Below are 18,024 nucleotides of genomic sequence, written 5' to 3' on the forward strand. Positions count from 1 at the left end.
GGGCCCTGGCCCCTCCTTTTGTCACTCAGCAATTTCCTAAGCAGGCCGTCACCCGTGTCTTTTGATATGGCCTGCTTCTCTGCACCCAAAACAAAGAACTCTTGTCCCCAACTTGGCATTAGGCCACACTTGTACACTTTCTCATGCCCTGCTCTCCTGGGCTAACCTTCTCAGCACAGCCCAGGCATGCTCTCTTTGTCTGCTCTTTTTGTCCACGGGCACAGCAGACCCTGGGTTGATTTCCCTTTGCAGGATCTCTCACAGGTATTGCTGCTGCTCCTGTGTCTGCAGCTCTGCCTGCACTTCCTTCTGCTTCTGTTTTTCTAGGAGCTGCTGGAGAAACCCCTAGATCTGCTTTGGCTGCTTAACCAGTCCCTGGAACTGAAGTGGGAAATCCAATGACCAGTCCAATGATACATCCGCTTGAGAGGACAGACCTTCCTTCAGCAACCAAGACTTCCATCAGCCCTCATGGATCACAGGAGGAATTCAATCCTCCTGACTAGGCCAATCATAAACGAATCTACTCATCATTATATGCCCCGCCCCCAGCGGCCAGGCATGGCATCACAGCCCTCTCGCTGGGCTAGTGTCCCCCATCAATGGTCGCTTCAGCACCATGGCAGTTTTTCTGCCTGGTAACTCAGCCATTCGGCCAGGTCACCACCATTAGTCCACCCTTCTGGGGCCCAGCTTGTCTTACACTAAAAGTCCAAAGAGGTCTTTCCACAAAAAGAAGTCCTTCTGCCATCGCTGGGGCTCTTGTTCAGCCTGAAGCCCCCTTGCTGGGCATGGTAACCCTTTCTGGGTGCGTGTACGCCCCCTTATTTGGGGCCAGTAGAGGAACCCAGTACCATCCTGACGTTGGTAGCAGCCCAGGGCCCTGTACCCAACAGCTAGGTCTGCTGCTTTCTCTTTGCTGCAGTTTTCCCTGGGCACTTCCTACCTCTCTTCTCAAGTTCCCCTCTAGGGAGTTCCTTGCTGCTCTGAACTTCCTACCTCATTCTCATTCCTGTTGATACCCCAGCTGGGTTGTATCACCACTGAAGTCTGCCTCTTTAGGGGGAGAGGTATATGGTGCCTCTCAGTTAGGGCTCATTCTGTAATCAGCTGGGCTAAGCCCCAGGCTGTGCAGCCCAGGAGAAAGCACCCTGTTACAGGTCTGCTCTGTCTACTCCTACTGTTACTGGGCTGGGGTTCTTGCTCCCCATTTCAGACCTGGTTTCTAGAGGGGCTGAGTACACACAGGTCCCACTGCCTGGAACTGGAGTTTTCTTGTTCTGGTGACTCTGACATTCAGGACCTTCATCATTCAGAGGCTGACAGGTGTGGTGAGGGGGCTGGAGAAACCCCACTGCTGAGCGGAAGGAGGTCAAAGAGTTGGGATTTTGGGAGCTGATGGGTTCGTTTGCTGTGCTGCGGGAAGTGGAGCTGGAGACCGGAGATACCATGTGAATGAGACTACCTGATGCTCTCTTCATGCCTGAGGGGCTGGAGCCTCCTACCGGAAATGCTCTCAGGAGTCCAGGTTCGAGGACATCTCTGGGGAGTCCCTTCCTAGGAACAAAACCAGGGTGGTACGATGATGGAGACATCTCTGTCCCAGAGCTGGGAGCCAGGGACAGGGGAAGCTCCCAGCCAGGCTATGCATTTCTCCCGCAAGAGACCCACATGCCCCAAGGAGTAAATGGCTCTTACCTCCATGAGGGAGTGGGGTCTTCCATCTAAGCCTCTTTGAGACCCAGCATTGCTTGCTTTGATGGGACGAGGTGACCCATCCCCACTGCTCCCGGAGGTGGCTCAGCTGCAGGCTGCTCCCGTCTGAGAGGCTGTGACAGATCCCAGGGCCTGGAAGACAGCTGGGAAGGAGGTTCCTATTCATTTCACACCCAGAGACCCTGTAGAAGGGCCAAGGGGAGAATAAAGGGCAGGAGGTGAAGCTAGCCCTGAGCCTCTGTCCCACCCCCACTACCTCAAAAGTGGAGCTTTCCAAGCTTCAGTGGGGCTAGGGGCTGTTGCCCTGACACAACAGCCCTTCTGCACCATATGGGGCAGGGAGAGCTCTGCCTGGGAGCAGGGGGAATGGGATGGGGGTAGACCAAGGCAAAGCAGGAGAGGAATGGGTCTGAGGGGAACGGCTCCTGCCCCAGATGAAGGAATTTGGGGGACAGAGGGAAGGACCCTGCTCTACAGAGAGGGGAGAGAGTTTCTGTGAGTGCCAGGGGGCTCCATTTCCCCTTCCACTAGCTCCCCATTTACAGTGAGCCAGAGCAGTACCTGCAGCAGGGAGCGGGAGTTGCTGGTGGCCTCAGAGGCACAGCCCCTGCAGGGCCTCAGGCACCTGGCACAAGTGCCGGATGATGCGGAGCTGGCATCCTCCTGCTGCAAGGGAACGAGAACCTGTCAGAGACTCAGACACCCCCGAGGAATCGGGGGGGGGGGGGGTAAGGGCACCTGGAACCAGCAGCATTTCCACGCAGCACCTGCCCACCTCTGAGGGATGGATTCACTCTCCTGACCCCCAGAATGGGTCTTGTTGTCCTTTCTAGTGACCTCCAGTGCCAACCCCCCTCTTTGTAGGGTGAGTTTCTGCCACCTCCCCCTCAGTGCCCCTGACAGCTGTTCCATCTCCAATCCACAGCTCAAGTTCTCAGAACCCTCTTCTCCACCCCCACCCCCACCCCCACTCTAGCAGGGGGGGCAGGAGGGATTCTGGCAGCAGTGAAGTGGGAGGTGGGGAGGTTGAGACCTTTCCCCAAGTCATCCCAGCCACTAATGCTGAAGCTGCAGGATGGCAGCCCTGGTGAATGGGGCAGATCAGCTGCCCCTGCTGGCTGAATCCTCCCATTCTCTCTAGAGCGGGTCCAGCCCTGCCAGCAGCAGGACAAGTTTCCCCCGCCCATGTACCTCAGCCCTACCTGGTCAGTCGCCATCACCAGTCAGTCCTTGGCCTCCCAGGCTGCCAGGCATGGGAGCAACTCTGGGTGGAGGCTTGGGTGACATGGACACTAGGCCACTGGGAACTGGGTGCGGCCCGGTGGGACAGGAGAGGCTCACAGAGTGCACTTAGGGGACTCTTCTGCCCTTCCCAAGAGCAACAGCACCGTGTCCTAAGAACATAAGTTCGTGATGAGGCAATACTTGTCATTAATTAGCCTTGCTAAAGAGCTGGTTTGGAGCTGCTCCGGGGACAAGCTGGCTCTCTCCTGCTCATGGAGGTGAATTCATCTTCCTTTCCAGTAGCACCTGTTCTCACTCTCATTCCCCACCAGGCTCCTTGCCAGGACCGGGTTTTTTGCCACCCCAAGCAAAAATGTATTGGCTGCCCCCCACCCCAGCCCTGGGCTCCCCCCGCACCTCCCTGCCGCCCCTGGGCTCTCCCTCCCCGACCTGCACCCCCTGCTGCCCCAGAGCTGGGCTCTCCCCCCACCAGTGCTGACTCCGCCCGCTCCCTCCTTGCCTCCAGCCGGTCCGGCGCTGGCAGAGTCGGGGTAAGCAGCGGGGCTCCTGGACCGCGCCTCAGCTCAGGGTCCCTCCAGCCGGGGCTCCCGCCTCCATAACCAGCCGGGACCTGGGAGGGCAGAGCCGGGGGACCACCCGGCAGAGGGCTGAGGAGCCAGTGCAGGGCAGCCCCAGAGGGAGCGGAGCCACGGAGAGCGGGATGCGGACCCCGCACAGCAGCACCCCGGGCACAAGTCCCCACTATGGCCCCGCTGCTGCTGCTGCTCCTGGCCGCCCTGCTGCAGTCCCTGGGCAGCTCCTTGTGCCCCGAGGGGCGGCCCCCCACCCTAATGTCCCATGCTCGGAGCCCGCCTGGCCATAAGGTGTGGGCGCTGTTCCCCGACGCGTACCACAGCGGCCCCAGGGCGCCCCCGGTGCAGGACACACTGCTGCTGCCAGGGCTGGTTCTAGGCTTTTGCCGCCCAAGCGCCAAAAAAAAAAAAAGAAAGGCTGGCTGGAATGCCGCCCCTGAAAATGTGCCGCCCCAAGCACCTGCTTGGTTTACTGGTGCTTGGAGCCGGCCCTGCTCCTTGCTGCCAGGCCAGCAAATGGCAATAGGATGGGAATGAGGCCTGAATCCCCTGAGTCTAATGCAGCTGCTTACCTTGTCCCCCATCAACTGCTGGGCTTCCCCCAGAAGGGAGCAGGGGAGGAGCAGCCCAGCCTGGCTGACATGCAGCAGGGGGATGTGGATGGCCAGCACTGCTGTCCAGAGGAAGAATCTTCTCTGCCCCTCCAAGAAGAACTTTCCCAAGATCTAAAACCAACAGGATGTGAGGTATTAGTAGATTGCCCAGAGCCAGCCTCCAAATCCTGGGGCTAGAACAGTACCTCTGTCTAGTGGCCCCAGGAGGCAGCCACTGCAGGGGACCCAGACATCCCCACTCCCTGAGCTGTCTCATGCCCTGGCAGAGTGTTCTTACCTCCCCCACCCTGGTTGTGCTCCTATAGCCCAGGAGCCTGCTGTCCTGGTGCCAGTCCCAGCACCACAGGTCTTCGGCCTCATGGATGGTCAGCCCTGGGAAAGAGAGACACGCACACACATTTGTCATTCTGCTTGCAGTGCTTGTGTGCTTCCAATCCCATTGGTGGCTGCACAGTGGGCAGAGTCCTCACTGCGTGCCTGGCCCAACAGAATTGCAGGGGTGGTGTAGAACAGAGAAAGAGATAGAGAGAGACTCATCCTCCAGCCGGGGTCAGTCTGAGAGAAATTGGCTGGGGTCCCAGTCTCACTCTTCTATCGGGTGCCATTTCCCAGCTGGGTTCCTTACCCCTCTGGTGCAGCAGCAGCTGGTAGAGCCGGTAAACCCCCTCCCTGGCCTGCTGGCTGATGTCCTTGGCTGGGTCACTGATGAACAGAGCCAGCTGTGCCACATGGTGACCCATCCTGGGGAATTCTGCTGAGTTCTAATGGGAGGGAGAGGAGACTCCATCAGCATTTTCCTGTAAGCTCCCCATCCCCCCGGGGCCAGGACTCTCCTTCCCCTCAGCCCCTCTGCAGGAGATGCTAGAGGATAGGAGCTAGACCCTTAATTTCCTCTGCCCCCACGGGAGCCTGGAGCACAGGGATGTGGGCAGGGCCCTCCATGAGGACTTGCTTCCCCAGCAGGGACGGTGCTTCCACGGTCGACCCTAGGCGGTCGCCTAGGGCGGCAGGATGTGGGGGGTGGCATTTTGCCGGCGATTCCGCTGGGCGGGAAGAAAAGCGGCTGCGGAAATGCCGCCGAGAACCAGGGCCACCCAAAGGGGCTTCTTCTGCTCCGGGTCTTTGGCAGAAATTTGGCGGCAAGTCCTTCACTCGCTCCGGGACCCACCGCCAAAGTGCCCCGAAGACCCAGAGTGGAAGGACCCCCCCCCACTGAGAACGCAGCTTCAGAGGAGGAGCGCTGCCACCTAGGGCGGCAAAAACCCTGGCGCCGCTCCTGTTCCCCAGATGCTCCAGGTTGACAGGAAGGCATGAACCTGGAGTATGGTCCCCTTAAAAGCCCAGAGTCACCACTTAACCAGGACAAGAAGAACTTGACTCAAGCCAAGCTCATTCTCTGCTCTGATTCTGCCTCTCCAAGAGGAACACTCCTAACCCACAGCCCCTGCAGCAGCAGATCCTACAGCCAGTTAGAGCCAGCCCACCTACGCCTGGAGTCAGGAAGCTGGGGTCAGAGGTCACTTACATCAAACTCAGGGAGGGTGATGGTAAATCTAAGCAGGGCCGTGCTGCTCCTAGTGGCCTTGGCTCTCTCCTGTGACACCCTGGACACGATCCAGTAGTTAATGTGCTGTGGGGAAAGGAGGCAGCTCAGGGTCAAGGGGCTGGTGCATGCGTTGTGCAAATGAGACACACATCCCATCCCCAAGGGGCTGAGACATTGTGCATAGAGTGGAATATCTGATTCATTGATCACAAAGCTTTAGAAGGGGATTATTTCCCCCAGGATGATGCTTGTATCCTGCAGCTTACAACTTGTCATTGTCTCTCTAGATTGGAACAATGTTCGGTGTCAGGGCTGGTCCCGTCCTCCCTGAACTCCTGATTCCTGAACAGCTCACCAGGAAGGAGACAGACCCCTCTCCCCTTCCGTGGCTCTCAAGTCCAAGAGAGAGGAGCCAGTATTAGACTGTGCAGTGCGGGGGTGGGACTGGCACCAACACGGACGTGAAACTGCAGGGAAATAGGCACAGGCTGGCGAGAATGGAAACTGAGGAACCGAGCCAGAGAATGACAAGGCCAAGGTTTCCCAGACAGACAGTGGCAGGGTAGGAATAACGCCCGTTCCCTGGACCCTGCTGCCCCTCCAGTATCTGATCCTGGGAGTGAGCCTTTCCCCCAAAGCCATTGCAATGTTACTGGAGTGAAAAGAACAGCCCAGCCAGGAGAGAGTGAATCTTCCCACCACCTCTGCCAGAGGAGCCACCCTTGGGAGGTGACCTGGGAGTGGGAGGGACAGTGACTCCCAGCACTGGGCCTGAGCAGCACCGGGATTAAGGGAACCAGGTGGGAGGGTCTCGGTACCTGAGGTTGCCCACAGCAATCAGGGAGTTAGCGAGGACGGCGCCGGATGGAAAGTTATCAGGCAGCTCCTCAATGAGCTCCTGTGAGACCCAAAGGAGCGTGTGAGATTCAGGCCTCACTGACACTTCCCAGTGAGATTACACAGCCAACGCCTCATACAGCCAGCAGGATCCCCCCACCTGCCTCCTGCTCCTCCAATTTCTGCCCACTAGTGACCAATCACAGGCATCCGCAGGGCGTGTGCTGGGTGTGCCCAGGCACACTGTAATGCCTGGCCCCTGAGCAATAGCAGTGGGTTTATAATGGCACCACAGGCGCCCTGGCGCCGGGCCCATGCTCAACAGGGGCCCGTCAGCTGGCCAGGCACTGCACTGCACTGGCGCTGCCAGCTGAGGGGCCACCGCAGGCTGGCTCCGCTCCTCTCCAGCCCCTCCCCCATGCTCCGCTCAGCTGTCCGGCCAGCCCAGATATCTCCACCCTGTCCCCTCCGCCCACTTGCTCCTCCATCTCGGGAGTCATGTCCCACAGGGATCTGCCTGCCCCGCTCCCCAGCGCAGCTCCGGCTTGTCTCACTCAGCCTGCCACCTCCCGGGGCTGAGCCACCTGAGACCAGTGCAGGGGCCGGCTCATTCTCGGGCAGCGGGGTGCGGGGGCTTGTCTGGGCGCCAGGCAAGGGTAGGGTGAACAGATGTCTCGCTTTTATAGGGACAGTCCTGATATTTGGGGCTTTTTTTTTATATGGGCTCCTATTACCCCCCACCTCCTGTCCCGATTTTTCACACTTGCTATCTGGTCACCCTAGGCAAGGGGGTTATGAGGGAGCCCAGCCCAGGCAGGCCCCTCCTCTCCCACTCTGATCCCCCACCGACCCCAGCTATGACGCTGGCTCAGCCCAGGCAAGGCAAATAGCCCCCGCCCAGCAGGTCAGTGAGTGTGGCTGGGGGTCAGGCAGGGTCGGGGGAGTGGGTCTCCGGGGATGGTGCTGGGCAGTGGGGGTCTGTGTGGGGTACTCCTGGGCCCCAGGGGGAATGAAAACAGCTCAGGTCCCCCTCCTGCAGTGTTCTTTGCTTCCCTGCAGAAAGTGAAGGAGGATCAGGGGATGTGATTGGGAATGTTCATGGCATAGTTTGGGGGCATTGCCCCCCCAAAGAGAGGCAAGGGGTGGGGGCCACATGGGGTGCAAGGTCACATGCCACTTCTCCCCTGCCCCCCATTTCTGTGAACGCAGAGTTGCTGTGCAGCCCCGCTGAAAAAAGGAGGTGCTACTCAGCTCCCTGGACTTTGCAGCTGGACACAATCTTCTGGGTCCTAGTGCTGGTTGAGCTCCCTTCTGTGTGCTGGGAGCCATCCTTCATTTTGTACAACAGTGAGTTGTGGGCAGGGCAGGGGGAAAGAGGCAGTGGGGAAAGAAGGGGGTGGGATGGGGTGGAGATGGAGCAGTGGTAGGGTCCTAGGGAGGCAGTTACAATGGGGGGGTCTCAGGAGGGGGCAGTCAGGGGACAAGGAGCAGGGAGGCTTAAATGGGGTCCTGGGGGGCAGTTAGGGGCAGGGTCCCTGGAGGGGGCAGTCAGGAGACAAGGAGCAGGGTGGGTTGGGAGTTCTGAGGGGGGCAGTCAGGAGGCAGGAAGTGGGAGGTAATGGATGGGGGCAGGGCTAGGGTGGGGTTCTCTGGGTGCACACCCTAATGAAATGTTCTGTGCACGCCTATGTGACCAATCTCAGAATTTCTCCCGTCTCTTCTTCCCAATCTTCAGCCCCAGCAATCCCTGCCCTCAGCTGCCCCTCCAGCACCAGCCATCCCCCATCCATTGGCCTGGGGAGACCCCTGCCCCTCCCATGTCTCTGTCCTCCCTCCAGCTGCTGGGCGCCATGTCTCACTCACCACAATCCTCTCCACCACAGCTGCCTTTCAGCAGTGTGGCTCCAATGTGTGCTGCCCTCTCTGCTGTGCAGCAAGACATGCGTGGTGGATGGCGTGTAGGAACATGAGCTGCTGGGCCTCATCCTGCACCCACCAGGAGTGGGGTTAGGGGAGAGAGAGCCAGTTAGCGAGGGACCTCCCAGCCCCACCCACACCAGCTGCAGGACTCAAACCTAAATGGGGGATAGTGGGGACCTGCCCATTGTCCAAATCACCCACGACTCCTGTACAAGCAGGGTCAAGAACTGGGACAGTGCCTGTGGGGGTGGGGAGGAGACCGCGGCTGCTGTGTGACAAACACCCCCATCTTGGGGGTCCCAGATCATGGACGAGAAAGGTCCCCATTAGGGCTGGTGAATCATAGAGACAAGACCCTCTGTAGGGGGTCAGGGTGCTGGGAAGGGGCAGGACAATCTTGATTCCAGCGCAGCAGGGGGATGTTTGTACCTTTTCTTGGCCCTGGAGCCGTTCTCGGATGTTCTTGAGAGCAGCCTCCTCTGTGGCCACATCCACCCATTCCTTCTCCTTGTCCTCTGAGTCCCTGGGGGTCCCTGCACCAGGGAGAGAAGGGGACAGGGTGACGTCTGCTACCATTTAGGGGAAGGACAGGGGCATGGTGGGGCAACGTGCCCCCTTCCCACTTCCAGGATCCAGGGCAGATCGGGCCCCACACTCCCCCCTCTCAGTGATGCCTTAAGCCCCCAACTCTGTCAGGAGCCCATAGCAAAAGACCCACACACACACACTGTCCTGGACTCCCTGGGAGGTGCCTGCCTCTCCGCCTCTCCCCCCAGCTGGAGCATCAAGGACCATAGTGGCAGCATCTAGTGTCAGTGGGGTTCACATGGCTTAGGCCAGACACCTGGGCTGGGGACCCGCCCCCATCGCACTGGTTGAGTGCCTGGGCCCAGGGTGTTCACAGCCCCCTCCTCACTCCTCCCTGAGCCCAGCCTGGCTCCTCACCTGGAACAAAGCAGCAGCACCCATCGGCCTCGCTGCTGCCCGAGTCCCAGGTGCTGCTGCTGTCCCATGGGAAGCAGGCCAAGCTGCTGGTGCTGGGACAGGGATCCTCCCAGCCTCCCCAGGGCAGGAGGTGAAGGTCCTCAGTGACTGGGCAGGGCGATCGATGCCTCCTGCTGGGAATCAGGGCTGGGCTCCTGGGGCCAGGGCTTCCCACACAACAAGCCCCAGAGCCACCCTGCCCAGCTCCCCTCCTGGGCTGGGTCCTGCCTGCCCAGCCACATCCCAGGCCAGCTCTATTTCAGCCTGGCCGGTGCCTCTCCCACCTCGGCACCTGCTCCAGGAGTGGGTTTCCTCTGCCAGAAGGCTGGGCACTTCCACCTCCTGGCCCAGCCGGGAGCTCCTTCCCCACCAGCGGGGATGGAGGGACCGCTCTGCTCCTGGGGAAGATGGCAGCTGCTTCCCTCAGGCTCTGGGGCCACCTCCAGAGCCTTCTTCCTGAACATCCTCAGGAGCCTGGCCATCCTGGAACTGAGTGGGGAGCAGGTATGAGTCTGGGGTCAAGGCAGCCTCTCGCTAACCAGCCTTTTTGGTCCCTCCCCAACCCTGCCTCAGCCACAGCAGCTCCTCCTCTCCCCACAGGGGTACAGGGAGTGGAATCTACACACACTGGCAGGAGTTCATTGCATGATCTGCTCCCAACTTTCCCCCTCATCATCCCTGGCGCTGCAATACCCAGGGAGTCTCCTCCTTTTCAAGCACTGGGGTCAGTCACAAAGACCATCGGTCACTTTGGACAAGCCATCCCAGGACACACTTCTCCCCAGGCTAGTGAAGGAACAGAACCCAGGAGTCCGGACTTCTCCTGGGAAACCATTCCCCATGTCAAAGTCCTTAGGCATAGCAAGCCCAGGGCCCCTCATTTCCCATTGATTTCCATGCTCAGCAGCTCACAGGGTCTGGCCCAGCTCAGAGACTCTCAGCCTGGGGAACAGTCTCCCAACAAGGGAAGGGCTGGGAGCCCCATTGCTGGGACCTTTCCAAACACACTGGAGACAGCTCTGGAGAAGCCCCTCCCCGGTCTGAGAGCGAGGAACTCCTGGGGGCGGTTTGCAAATCCGATCTCCTTTGGGAGAGATTCTCTCCCCCTCCTTCTGCCTCTCCCCAGATGGACAGGGGATGCCACAGAGGAACCCTAATGCCACTCACTTGCTCTAGGTGATGGAGTGATGGGTGGCAGATATTCAGGGTAACCAGCTGTCCCTCGCCCTCCTCCTCACTCTCCAAGCCCAAGGCAGGCTGGAGAGGTGGTGACCTGAGGAGTTACTCTGCCCAGCCAGCAGGCAGGGTGATGACAATGGGCAATCAACTGGCTATGAAAACAAGAGTCTGTCTTATTGCCAAGGGACAGAGAAACTCAGCCAGCAGCAGGGGGTGCAGAACACTGCCCTAGTGCAGGGGTGGCATTTCCTCTCAGCTCCTGACATCCCAGCACTTTACACAGCTTCCTGGAGCCTCCCAACCCCCCTGGCTGTAGGGACTGCAACACCAACCCTACCAATGAGAAACAGGCCTGGGGAGGGGAAGCTACTGGTTCAGGATCACACCAAGTGTCAGAGCCCTGGATGGGACCCAGCAGTCCTTATTTCCAGGCCCCTGCACTAACCACAGCTGCACACTCCCTCCCACAGCTGGCAATTACAACCAGGCCCTCATGTCTGGTCCCCCTGCCTTTGAGAGGGAGTGTGCTCTGCTGTAGTGACTGGACCAGGAGCTTGGGAGTCAGGACTCCTGGGTTCCATTGCTGGTTTTCCTATTGACCTGTGGGACTTTGGGAAAGTTGCCCCACCTCTATGGCTCTGTCCCCAGCAGTCAAATAGGGATTTAATACTTTCCCACTATTGGAAAGTGCTGGGAGAATTCCCCCAGCAAAAGCTGCTCTGACAGTGCTAAGCAGCATCTGACCATTAAAGGTCGGAGTGCACTGCCCAGGAGAAGGAGTGTTTGGCTCTGGGGTTTCGCTTCAGCCCCGTCTATAGAGAGGGGCCCACCCATGGAGTTTGGCTCAAGAAGACCAATTCTCCAATTTGTTAAGGGTGTTTTGAATTCCAATCCTGTGCTCCAAAGTGCTTGGTGTCATCTGCACATTTTAGAAGCATACTCTCCACTCTATTTTCCAAATCATTAATGAAAATATTGAATAGTACTGGACCCCGGACTGATCCCTGCTGGACCCACTAGGCACACCCTCTCAGTTGGACAGCCAAACATGGAGGAGGACTCTTGGAGTCTGGGCTTTCAACAAGCTGTGCACCCACATTATACTAATTGCATCTAAACCACATTTCCCTAGTTTGCTTGTGAGAATATCCTATGGGACTGTGTCAAAAGCCTTATTAACACCAAGATAGATCACATCTTCTGTTTACCCACCTTCACTAGGCCCGTAACCCTGTCAAAGAAGGAAATAGGATTGGTTTGGAATGATTTGTTCTTGACAAATCCATGCTCGCTAGTCTTAAGAAGCAAATTATCCTATAGGTGCTGACAAACTGATTGTTTAATAATGTGTTCCAGTATCTTTCCAGGTATGGAAGTGAGGCTGGCTAGTGTGTAAGTTCCAGGGTTCTCTTTGTTCCCCTTTTAAAGATTGGTACTGTCTTATTAATGGATGGGAAGATGTTCTTTTTCGGGGATCTCAGACAAGAACTGAGGCACAGCACCTGTTTTGTTAAGGCCACAAAAATTGAGGCAGGAACCTCTTCTCTCCTCTTGGCAAACAACCCCAGGTACCTAAAAGAGTGGGACTCACACCCCTGAATGGGCTTTAAAAAAGACAACGGTTAAAATTTGGCCCCGACCATTTCTTGTTTCCGCAGACTAGACAGTTTAGCAAAGTTTAGAATTCCTTGGTGCTCAACACCGTGAAACTCCTCTTTCTTCTTCACAAAGGCTTTAACGCCCCTTATCTCACCCAGGCTCACGACTGCCCAGAGTTCAAGAATTAGCCCTGTTCCCATTGGACAGATGGGGAGTCTGAGGTACAGAGAAGGGAAGTGACCTACCCAAGGGCCTACACAGCAAGGCAGTGGCAGAGGCAGAAAGAGAAGCCACCAGTCCTGACTCCTGTTCTAACAGACAACAAACTCCCCAGAGGCAGGGATAAAGCCCAGGAATCGAGATGGTGGGGAAATTTCATTGAAACTGTTTCTGTCAGAAAATCCCATTCAGAATAAATCAGTTTGTTTCTTGAAATCTTAACAAGTGGGATGAAAATTCTTTGCAAAAATATTTTGTTGCAAAACAAAAGCATCTCCTGTTTGTCACAGTGTGTTAAATTGTCTCATCGCACACAAAGAGGAGACACTTAGATCTCGAAAATTAGACAAGATGCTTCAGTCTGAGCTAAGTAGTTGCTGCTCTTAACAATTTAAAAATAAAATACAAATAAAATAGAATATTTCAGCTACTCTATTATGTCATAATCTGATCTGAGTAAACATGATAGGACACCTCATATTATGCACTGCTCCCCCACTGTGAGGTAGGTAGGAGCAGATTCTTATCCCTACTTGAAAGAGGGAGAAGCTAAGGCTGAGAAAGGAGAATTAACTTGTCTTAGGTCACACAGCCAGTCAGTGGCAAAGTTGGGAATATGACCCAAGAGCCCTTACTTTCAAACTAACCATCGGATCTTGAATTTCATACATTGAATGACCTGAATAAAGTGCTCTCAAATGAGCTCCAAACCAACAACAGTTCATAGTAATTATTCAGCAAGTATTTTAGGAGAACTGGAATGCTAGAGAGAATCATGAACTGCTCAGTGACAGTTAATGCAGAGAAGCAGCAAAATTCATCAAACATATGACTGGTCATGACTTATTTACTTGGTCTTAAAAGAGAACAACAAGGACCTGAATCTCCCAATAACCCCCTGTTCAGCTAATCAGGGTAGAGACTGAGGGGCAGGAGGCTGAGGATTCTCACCAGAGAGCCCAAAGGATGGCCCAGGTCACCGGTGGGGATCACTGTCCGAGCACTATTTCAGCCCCACATTTTTGGGTGGACCTCCCACAATGGGAGCTGCAGAGCACTCCCTGTGACACACACACACACCCCTCCTGGTGGTGGGAGGGAAACAGGGGAAAGGACAAAATAAGTAAGAGAGGAAGAGAAAGGAGGGAGGGATGAAGAAAAAGGTAAAACAAAAAGGACAAATCCTAACATCCCCAGTGATTCTAAGGGACAAAATCCTAGGTGAGGAATAAAATTCTGCCACCTTAAGCTAGTGTTTTCCATGCCTAGAGTTCAGCTGGCACCAGATGGATCAGACTGAAGAGGTTCCAAACCTCTCGGAGGCTCTTACCTTCTAAACAAGGATGTCTGTTTTCTAGTAAAATCAGTAAAAGAAAAGGAGAAAACTTGAAAGAGGTTCCTCCTCACGCTCAAATACATGAACCCCAATACTCTCTCAGTCCTCAAAGAGAGACCTCGAGAAGGAGACTTGCTGAAGCAAAGCCACAGGGGTCTCTGAGGTTTCCCTGACCCTGCACCCCTGTCCTGCCTAGCTGATGTCAGCATTCCTCTGTGAGGTCACCACCTCCCCACCACCTTTGACCAATAGGCTGAGGTCCTGCAAAAGGCCTTTATGATGTCACTGCCACACCCACCCCTCCCCTGCAGTGCTAATGTCCTGCCGCTGGCCAGACACTTTGGAAGTTTGAGCTACTCCCTGTGGATCACCCCACTCAATGAGTGTTCATTCTAGGAAGCAAGCCAGCTAGATAGTAAAACATCAGAGGCTGCTCCCAATGCTACACTCAGTTTTTCAGAAATTAGTAGACTTTATGGCCAGAAGAGACCATTAGAGCATCTAATCTGACCCCCTGCATATCACAGGCCTCCTATATACCACAATAGCTACTTTTTGGGCAAACACATTCCAGAAAGGCATCTAGTCTTCATTAAATGACATCAAGAGATGGAGAATCCACCACTTCCCTTGGTAGCTTGTTCCTGTGGTGAATCATCTTCGCTGTTGAATATTTGTGCCTTATTTGTAATATGAATTTGTCTCTTTTCACCTTCCAGCCATTGGGTCTTGTTATGCCTTTCTCTGCTAGATTAAAGAGCCCTTTAATACCCAATATTTTCTCTCCATTAAGGCACTTCAACATTTCAATGAAGTCACCTTTCACTCTTCTTTTGATAAGCTAAACAAGTTGAGCTCTTTCAATAGCTCACTAGAAGGCATTTTTCTCCAGTCCTCAGAACATTTGGTGGCTCTTTGCTGCCCCAACTCCAATTTCTCAACATCTTTTTCAAATGAGGACACCAAAACTGGATGCAGTATTCCAATATCAGTCTCACTGATGCTGTGTCACCTCCCTATCCTACTCACGGCTCTGCTCATACGTCTAATGATGGCTTTTGCCCTATTCACCACAGCATCACACTGGGAGCTCATGTCAAGTGGCTTCTCCACTATGGCCCCTAAATCCTTTTCAGAATAACTGCTTTCCTGGATACACCTCTCCATTCTGTAGGTGTGGCCGGCATGCCTTATTGCTAGGTATAGGACCTTGCATTTGGCTCTGGTCAAACTTGTTTTCTTTGAATGGGCCCAGCTTGCTGAATGAGCCAGATTGCTCTGTATCACTGCCCTCTCCTCATCAGTAATTACCACTCTGCCAGTATTTTGTCACCCAGTGATTGTATGTTTTCTCCCAATTCACTGATAAAAATTATTTTAAAAAATTAGTCCTTCAGAGCTTCTTCAGACCCTTAGTACCCAGGACCTGCTCCCCACAGCACAGTGAGAAAAGGCCTTCCAGCCCTGCTGGTACATAGAGAAAAGGCACAGAACAAACACACCTTTAGGAGCTGTGTTGTCCATAGGCTCTCAACAACATGTGGGGGTCAGCAGCTTACAAATGCACTACAGACCTGTAGTATAGACAGGTCCCAACTGTGTCTCGGTTTCCCACCCTGTAAAATGGGGAAAAGAAACAAAACCTTGATTAGCTATAGTTGAGGAAACCGAGGCAGGCACCCAACGGTGAAGAGACTGGTCCCAAAGCCAGGAATAGAAAATGGCAGGTCTTCTGATAGCCAGTTCTGGGACCTAGCCCCGGCTATCCTGGCCTCACTGCTCTAACTTTAGTCACAGCCTCCATGTCTTTTCCTCCATGTCCCTTAGCCCCACATCACTGCAGAAGAAAGATTTTCTGTTAGCCAGCTGGCTCTAATACATATGGATGTTGTTCCAAAAGACGTGCTCTGGCTCAGTCACATGGTATGGCTGGCTGAAGGAACCACTTTGTTGGTGTCTCTAGGCATAGCTACCAGGTAACTCGGGGGGATGGAAGGCCATAAGTGCCGATGAAACCCCCTTGCGCTGGTTCTAAGTGAGCCAAAGTAACTCCATCTTGTGAACTTTAACCAGCCTCAATGCTAACAGCCTAAAAGCAGAATATGTAACAGTCAGCTTTTTTAGCAGACAGTTGCAGTTTCGCTCAAGCTAGCAAAAGCAGTAGTGATAAGGTAGGGGGAGAGGGGGAAGGGGAAGTCTACTACATATAGGCCTACAAGGGCAAAGATAAACATGCGGACGGGAACTTTTCTAACAAGCCACAATGTAGTGCCTACTGTAACTGCTGTTGGGAAGGGAGGGGTGGAGGGGAAACAGAACAAAAGCTTACACAAACAGCTTGGAATATAAAATGGGAAACTTGCTTGTATTTGTTGCACTTCTGATTTGAGACATGCTGGTCTCCTGAGTACCTTTTCGAGATCTTGAATAAACTTGGTTTGCTTCTCCACCCTGGTGTGTCTATTGGTGCGACGCACACCGGGCAACAAACCCCCTGTTGCCCCCTCGGGCCCTCTGGGCCGGCAACAACTTGGTGACATTCTAGGGCCTGAGTTATACAGGAGGTGCGATTAGATGCACATAATGGTCCTTTCTGACCTTAACATCTATCAATCTATACATTTTCTGCTGTTAGGAAGATAACTCTGGACCAATTTTCTCTCATTCACTTTCAGTTGGAATAATTTAAATCCAGGCCAAAGGATCCAAAGGATTTCCTCTTCCATTGTGTCTTCAGCACCTTTGAGAGAATTTGCTATCCAATGACTGACTTTCTGTTGTAACACATACTTGCCTATGTGTTCTCGTTACGCTAGTAGTTCTCCTTAACGTGGTTATGATGCGCCTCTGACATCAGGATGACTCAGTTTACAATAATTCTGCCTGTTTATGACAACAGCAGAGCAGTTTTTAATCCAGTGGGTTGGTGGATATCAGTTACTTAATTTTATTCTATCTGTCCATTATATACAGACAAACCTATTAGATCAAGCTAAAATTTTCAGGTTATGTTGGTGGTGGAATAAATAACAAAGGGCTTGAATACAGAAATAGGCCCAACATGCTTTTTGCTATTTCTGTCTGAACCCTCTCTCCTCCAGTTCGTCTTATATTGAGCTGTAGCAAGGGTATATTCACAAGGGAAAATCCCCACCTATCTGCATCATTACCCATAAGGAAGAGGTTGAGCCATTCTTCATTAATGTAGCAACTGCTCCGGTGTAATATTAGGCCATTACAGTCTTTGTGACTAGTGAGGGTGGTGATAGATGGCAACCATAGTTCAGCCACAAAGAAGGGCTAGACCAGAATCACTCCAAAGACTCCGTTATTGGTTCAAAAAATAGGACAAATGCAGAGCTGTACTGTTAATTAGTAACAGCTCAAAAAGAGCCTGTAGACTATGTGGAGTAAATAGCTCACATTTCCAGAGTTAGCATCTATTCCAGCATCATTCCAGTAGAAAGCAAGTATCCAAATATTATCTGACTGGCTGCATGGAGGTATTATACCTATAAAAGAATGCCTACTGCATCCATGTGCTGTGCTTATCTGTAGTTACTTTAATGTTATATTTTGTGGTTATCAGAGTGAGCTTCAGAAACATTTACCCTCTCTGAGGATTTCAGACCCTATGTTACTGACCACCTTTGTAAAGTGCTTTGAGATCTACAGATGAAAAGCTGTAGCTAAAAGACAGGTATTATTATTAATTATTTATGTATTATTCTGGAAGGAAACACCTCTGAAATTTTCAACACTCCTCATCCTCCATTCCCGGAAGAATTTCTCCCTGAACATTTCAGACCACACTGATCCACATTTCAAGATGTGATTCCTGCTGAGGATTTCAAGTGCTCTTCTCCTTTCCCATTTGAAGGGATTTTCCCCTTAATGATTTCAGTCCTCACACCCTTGCCCACGTCAGGGTGACCAGATGTTCCGATTTTATAGGGGCAGTCCCAATATTTGGGGCTTTTTCTTATAGAGGCTCCTCTTACCCCCCACCTCCTGTCCCGATTTTTCACACTTGCTGTCTGGTCACCCTAGCCCACGTCAGGGGTACCTCTAAGGATTTCAGACCCTCCCCCTCAGTACATGTGGAGCAGAGTACTAGATTATTTCTCCTTTTGACAGTTAATTCTTAGAGCACCAAGTGCACATTTCTGGAAATGTTTTCAGCTTTGAAACTCAGCTCAAGACCATTAATGCTTAAAAGAACTTTTACATATAAAAGGGACTGACAAGACAAAGAAA

General features: G+C 53.6%; 3 long non-coding RNA genes across 3 annotated transcripts; all 3 read right to left on the minus strand.

Moving 5' to 3' along the window:
* Positions 1–921: 921 nt before the first annotated feature.
* LOC117881033 lies at positions 922–3,078 on the minus strand. The gene is made up of 4 exons (XR_004646674.1): positions 2,919–3,078; positions 2,278–2,382; positions 1,699–1,898; positions 922–1,557 (listed from the first exon to the last, which is right to left on the minus strand). It is a non-coding gene; the product is annotated as an uncharacterized LOC117881033 (long non-coding RNA).
* Positions 3,079–4,032: 954 nt separating this feature from the next.
* LOC117879771 lies at positions 4,033–4,802 on the minus strand. Its single transcript, XR_004646385.1, has 3 exons — positions 4,773–4,802; positions 4,425–4,519; positions 4,033–4,258 (listed from the first exon to the last, which is right to left on the minus strand). It is a non-coding gene; the product is annotated as an uncharacterized LOC117879771 (long non-coding RNA).
* A 3,582-nt stretch (positions 4,803–8,384) lies between these two features.
* LOC117879932 lies at positions 8,385–9,912 on the minus strand. The gene is made up of 3 exons (XR_004646429.1): positions 9,719–9,912; positions 8,880–8,983; positions 8,385–8,516 (listed from the first exon to the last, which is right to left on the minus strand). It is a non-coding gene; the product is annotated as an uncharacterized LOC117879932 (long non-coding RNA).
* Positions 9,913–18,024: the final 8,112 nt, after the last annotated feature.

This window comes from Trachemys scripta, chromosome 7 (genome assembly GCF_013100865.1).
Source record: "Trachemys scripta elegans isolate TJP31775 chromosome 7, CAS_Tse_1.0, whole genome shotgun sequence".
Lineage (NCBI taxonomy): Eukaryota > Metazoa > Chordata > Testudines > Emydidae > Trachemys > Trachemys scripta.